Below are 6,810 nucleotides of genomic sequence, written 5' to 3'. Positions count from 1 at the left end.
TATATATATATATATATATATATATATATATATATATATATATATATATATATATATATATATATATATGTATTATTGCGTATAAATAGCATATAAAATGTATTATTAAATATTGTATAATTAATAGATTCAATAATACATATATATGTATTATTGAATTTAATTATGCAATATTTGTATAATTATAATTATATAATATTATTACCCGCTAAAAACTACGACTTTTGTTAACTTGTGTCTAAAAAAATCTGTTTGTTTAGACATTGTAATGCATTTACTTTCATAAAATAATTTTATTTGAAAATAAAATATTATTATTAATTTAATTAATATATATTTGTGGTTCTCTAATATGTTCAGTTCTTTTACATGTATGTAAAAATTAACAAATATCAAACATTGAATTCTTAAACGTATAAATTTGCTACTATACGTGAGTTCACAATATGTCTTCGAAATACTGGGATTCGCTACTTATTCCTTGGAGGCGCTCTTCATGATTACAGCGTGAGAATGCCAACTGGTCCATACTTGTATAGTCAAAGCATCGTACGGTGTGAGTTGCGAGATCGACCGATTGCCCTGAACCTCTTGCGCCAGCATTTTCTTGACGGACCGTAAATACGTATATTTTTGGTTTCAAAATGATTTTGTCTTTCTCGATGCAGTTTGGAATGTGGCCGATGGTTAATAATGATTAATAAAAAAATCAGTCCCCTCATTGGATCATCGGCTGCGTTTCAAATTGCATCGGAAAGAAGTCCTCATATTGAAACCAAGATTGTATACATAGAATGCGAAGTATGCGAAGACATATTTAAGTACACATTCGAAAGGAACGGAAATACCCGAACAGAAAGGAAGATATGCAGGATGTATATATTCCTTTCCAGAATAACCTTCGAAGCTCTCGTGGAGACATAGTACGGATTAAGATAAATATAAAAGTTATGTACCAATGTTCGCAATAATTATCGAGATATAAATTAAAGAAGAATTATGAATGATTACGCAAGATATGGTAGATGAGCTGTAGTGGCAACATCTGTCATTGTGTGCTCGTACATTAAGTCAAACTGAACAAAAAAGTTTTATACATTTCTCCTAATAGCTTGTAGATTTTTAATTATTAATTAGATAACATTAATATATTATCACACCAGCGATCATTCGCCAATCTTTAATTAAATAATTAAAATCTTCTTTAATTAAAAAATCTACAAAGTTATCGACGAAACTCTCTATTCTTATACATTACAAGATTGGATAAAGTGAGTATAAATCGAGTTTCGTCATTATGAAATAATAAGATTAAGTCAATTTTGTGACAACGTGCATATTTAATTCATGGAAACAACATAACATCTAAAAGACGTTATTCCCACCCAAAAGACTAAGAGCCTTCTATATTTATCGTGATATCGGTTACTACATTCATCGCAACAATGATCGTAAAGTCGTAACTTGCTTGGCGTTATGACAGCCAATTTATAGATGTCAATGACTATAAACGGATTGAATATTCCGACCAAATTAGGAAGTTCATGCAAGTCTCGTAATACTTGGAGTAGTTCCATTATACAGCATCACGCATCGCCCGCCGTTGCCAAGAGATTATCAATGCAATAGTTTCTTGTACACCAAAAAATTCGATTAACATTCGATTAAATCCCTTAGAGTAGAGTAACACTTAGACCGAGACATAACTGCAAATTCTGGAATTTTATTCTTGATAGCTTCGAAACTCTTGCCTATGATCAACTGTTGTCGAAATAGCATCCACAGTAAGGTTACAAATTTATCTATTGATGACAAGTACGACATAATTTTGCGAAAATGATCATCTATTCATCTACAGCACTAATTTACATCAAAAAATCGTTGTTTGATTTTTCGCAAAAATTTTTGATTGAATTCATTCATAAATGAACGAAGAAGATACCAACTAATATTCCTTCTTAAGTGTTGTGTTATGTATCCGTGAAATTCAAGATGTCCTGAATGATGCATTTTTGTACATTGCTGCAATAAACCCAATCACTAGTAGTACTAATCACATGATATCAAATTATCTTCTTTTGTTTTTTGTAAATATAACAAATGTTTGGATAAAAGAAATTGTTTGGATAAAAATAATTGTCAAGATTGAATAACTAATAATTCTAACACGGAAGGCGCTTTTCTTGTTCACGTTGCAGATGTTCACGTCAATATTTTTTTGCCTAAAGATACTTTCGTAAAATCCAATTTGAATATAATACACATGTGAAATATGGTACCTCAGAAACAAGAGAACTTCCCTTGCATGATTCAAACTGAAGAGATCGGATCTAATTGATCTAATCTTGCTTGTTTATCGTAAGCCCTGAAAGTAATACACTCATGTGCTTGGGTGTGTGTGTGTGTATGTGTGTAACATCTTAAAAAATTAATTTAAAATTTATTAAATCACTTATCCTAAAATCACTTATCCTATCACTTATAAATCATTGTTCTCTATTTCCTTTAACTTTCAATGCGGTTTCCGTGTATAATTTGGAGGGTGCGAGTGAACGTAAATTAGAATGAAACTACACTCGTAGGTCCAAAAAGCGCTTGGCGTTGCTGTCAGAGTTAAACCAGTCCGTCTCTCTCGAATTCGCGTGTGCCGTTGTTTGCCCGACGCGTGAGAACTCGAGACGCGGACCAACCAACCCCCGGCGATAAGATACGGCCTCGAGATGAGAACGCGATGTATCACACATCGAACGCGCGCGTCCTCCTCTCGTCGTCTATTCTCTCACCTAGTTGTGAACCAACAAAGCTTCCGAGCTGACACAATGGGGCCGCCGCGCGGTGCGGCACTTACACGGCGGACTGGAACAAAGTAGCGTGACACTTTCAGTAACAGAAGCGTCATCGGACAGAGATACGTCGGAATGTCGGCGCGCTGGCGCTGTCTATCTGTCCTCAGCAGACAATACGAGATCCGAGGACAGACGTGGCCGAACCGCGCCCCTTTCATGTACTGCTGATTGATACCCTCGGTCCTGTCCGCCGTGGGGATGCGACGGTAATGTCGCCCTCGTTGCCAGTCGCGTACGGCCACATTATCAACGCCAGGCCCGAGAGAGAGAGATGTGCCGATTAACCGAGCGCGACACCGCCGAAAATGTCGAATCGCGTCGATTCGTCGTTTCGACGCTGCCGCCGAAGTAGAGGCGTAAAGGTATAAGTACAGCCGCCATTATCGTGTGGAGCGGAACGCTCCGTTGTGTCATACATCGGCGAATTGACGTGCACATCGGACGTTGTTACACGTCGTAATCGGTTTGATTAGTACAGTCGAGAGCGAAACGGTTTGATCACTTCTTCTCCAGTGAAGTTAGTAACTCATCTAGTTATCACACTTGAGGCTCATTCCTCACGGACTTGCGCGATAATCGGACGACAGAAGCCGAAATGACAATACGTGGTGCGAAAGTAAATTTTATCAAGGCAACGTGAAAACATGTTAATATGTTCCAGTTGTAATAGTGTTCAAAGAACTGAAAAATCTTGTGCTTCAAATATAAGGAACATCTGACGGCACAACCTAAACTGGAAATTCAGGAAAAATGTAAGTATGAATATATACAAAAGAGAGAAAGAGAACGCTCAGCTTACTTTATATTTACATTTTTTTTGTATTTGCAATATCCGACTACTTTGACACTTGCTTAATGTGCTTCAAATATAAGTGTTACGTAAATTGATATCATACGTCAAACAAAATATTCCACCATGAGTTATTTTTCTAAAGTAATTGATGTGAACAAATTGTGTTTACGTGATAATTATAATAGCTTCTTTCATGACAACATGTACAACGTCTGCAAGAAAGTAAACAATGGATATTTTATATCATGTAATCATATTTTATATCATATGTAATATGATCTTTTATTGCAACCGTCACCACAGGTTGTTACACCGTCCTCAACATTTGCAGATTTGTGAATATATAAATAGATTTTTACAAGAAAATAAACTACGCCGAAACTGTGCTTAAGTTTAACTAATTGGATCCAGTTAAGACAACAATTTCTAAGCGCAATTAAGAAATTGACTCTACGTAAACTAAAGCCGTATGAAGAACAGATGACTTTTTGCAAAATCATGCTCTATTTGTCATAGACATTGCAGAATGTGTTATTCGGACTACTATTGCAGTGACCATATTTCAAGGTTTGCATTAGTCAAAATGCCAACAGTTTGTATTATATACCAACATTAATATCGAGGCTATTTCATGCGAATTCACTGTATTAAAATTCACTAAATTTTGTCGGACAGAACATACTAATGACATGAATATATTTATTACAACATATTTGTGTTCCGCACGAAATACCATTATAGAGGCAATGAATTCTAAATATTTCTACTGTGATTATGTATCAGGACATTCTGCTATGGAATGAAGAACGCTGGTACAACCACTATTACGATCCATTCTCGACTCAAACATATTTCAATATAAATATGTTATTCACGTGATAGTGCTAAATGTCTTAGAAAGGGAATATTTAAATGCTTGGGACATATTTTTACATCTCATAAGTTTCATAAAGGATCTAACAATTGTACTGGTAGGACCAAATTTTGAGCAGGATTATTAGAACCTAGAACTTTGTAATCGATGCAGGCGCAAGAAGTTAATATTTCATGTTGAAATTTATAATACATTTTACCATATGTATGTAGCCGATCCGTCTCTTAAACAACCTGATATAATTATGGAATTTCAAGCAGATTTTAGTAATGAGTGGACATGTTCGCGGAGCATATTTTTATCACTGATTAGACACTATCCGTTGATTTTAACCATTACATCGGCACAAAAAGCAGAACAAAACATGTTTATTTTAAGATAAATTTTAGGTTCTCATATATAACCTCTCCATAATGCTCAAAATCTTTTTAGATCTTGGAGGCCATGAAGGGATTTGGAAACTTGTTCTGTATATTTTCGTAATAATTATGTAACTGTTTATTGTAACACATCTATTTTATGGAGACTTAACTAAACGATCTGGAAAATTTGTATACGATTTTAGCATTACGTTGATAACATTTCTATATATAATATACAAGATGTGTTGTTTGTATAAACGAATAATGAATATTTTTAATAAAAGACACTTTTCATTATACTTGCGATGTTTTTTATTTAATAATCACTCATAATAATAAACGAATATATTAGATACATGGAGACTTCTTAAAATAATACGTTTAATTTGATTATAAAAATAACAGGTAAAAAATGTGATTTTAAAAATAGGTTGCATATATGCAAAAATATGGAAGTCCCAGAATGACAAGGTGAGCCCTTATCCCTTTACCTCCCCAAACGGTATATTTTGTTTACATTGGCAATATTGACAACAAGTATATGGTTTCAAGTCTTCATGGCTAATGGAATAGGAATTCTGGGTCATATATAAGAAAAAGAAGAAGGTTTCAAGTCTTCGCTAGCTTTAATTGATTTTTCATCTTGGTTCTTAAAAAGTCATACCTCTCTCCTTTGTGAACTCTCGCAGGAAGTAGCAGCAGCTTTAGCTTATGTTGATATAATCGTAATTTTACAGCGAAAATCTAAAGTTTAGATTTTGATGGCAAGAACTGACGGAAATGCCGAAAAAAGTTATAGCCGTATCACAGCTTGTAATTAACGTTCTAGAAATCGAATCTTGTCATTGTCGTGTTAAATTGCACATTTAAATACACTCACGCATGCTGATAAAGTATAATTGTTCCTCGTTGTTGTCTGTCATTATCATCGTGATGGCGCGATTTCAGCATGTCATTGTGTAATCACGCTTACAGTCGTCTGATAAACTACCCAGACAACATAATGTCTAAAATCGAGACATAAGACGTTTTAAAGATCATCTTTCAGATGATTTACGTATAAATGTCTTTAAGGCATCTTAAAGATTATCTTTAAGCCGTCTTATATCCCGATTTTAGACATTATTTTGTCTGAATAATATCATGTTACAATATTCGGTATGTTAATATAGAAGAGTGTTGTGACTATCTCAATATTATAATTTCTTATATTTAATGCTCTTTACGTAAGTAAAGACACACTTTTCTATATTTCGTCTTTTCATGTGAATAGATTAGTGAAAAATATATTTACTAATACATGACAACATATTTATGATAACCTTAAGTATATATCGTAGTGACCAGTTTAACTTATATATATAAATTAGAAATACATATGCATACTACTATATCTTAATTACGTGAAGAACTCAATTACATTATTCGTATAAAAATTCATTTTTATTTTAAAATATATGACGAAGTTTTCTTCTTATTTTAAAATAGTATTGCAATCTATCGTTAATATTTTTATTCGTTGTCAATGTTAATCAATAAACGCTGGATATTTTTATGAAATAATGCACACGCTTGCTGAACAATAGTTATATTACGGGAGAACACACGGATCATAATGAAATATACAAAGTTTAATGCGATTTTCACTCTAGAAAAGTTTTATATATTTTAATCATAAGTTAAAACTCGAGAAAGATTCGGCCGGTTCGGAAAGAGTATACTTGGTAGTATAATATTTTCCAAAGCATTTCTCATTTAGAATATAAAATATTGTGAAATGGATTTATTCTATTAACTACCTTTATGAAATATTACATTTTTCGTAGAATATTTTTATATAATTTGATAGAATAATATATAATTTCCCGTAGAATATTTTTATAAAATTTGATAGAATAATATATAATTTGATAGAATAATATATAATTTCCCGAG

General features: G+C 33.0%; 1 long non-coding RNA gene across 6 annotated transcripts; it reads left to right on the top strand.

Annotated features, from left to right (window-relative positions):
• The first annotated feature begins 2,783 nt into the window (after nucleotides 1-2,783).
• On the top strand, nucleotides 2,784-5,174 carry LOC116849619. 6 transcript variants are annotated; one of them, XR_004379178.1, is made up of 4 exons: nucleotides 2,784-3,208; nucleotides 3,508-3,598; nucleotides 3,971-4,206; nucleotides 4,315-5,174. It is a non-coding gene; the product is annotated as an uncharacterized LOC116849619 (long non-coding RNA). The 6 variants fall into 6 exon arrangements; XR_004379177.1 differs by having other exon boundaries at nucleotides 2,785-3,598; nucleotides 3,943-4,206; XR_004379175.1 differs by having other exon boundaries at nucleotides 2,789-3,598.
• The last annotated feature ends 1,636 nt before the right edge of the window (nucleotides 5,175-6,810 follow it).

This window comes from Odontomachus brunneus, unplaced genomic scaffold (genome assembly GCF_010583005.1).
Source record: "Odontomachus brunneus isolate Ranch 3 - 2012 unplaced genomic scaffold, Obru_v1 Obru_scaffold_121, whole genome shotgun sequence".
Taxonomy (NCBI): Eukaryota; Metazoa; Arthropoda; class Insecta; order Hymenoptera; family Formicidae; genus Odontomachus; species Odontomachus brunneus.
The sequence above is the reverse complement of the archived record's forward strand: the minus strand, read 5'-3'. Positions and strand labels throughout refer to the sequence as shown.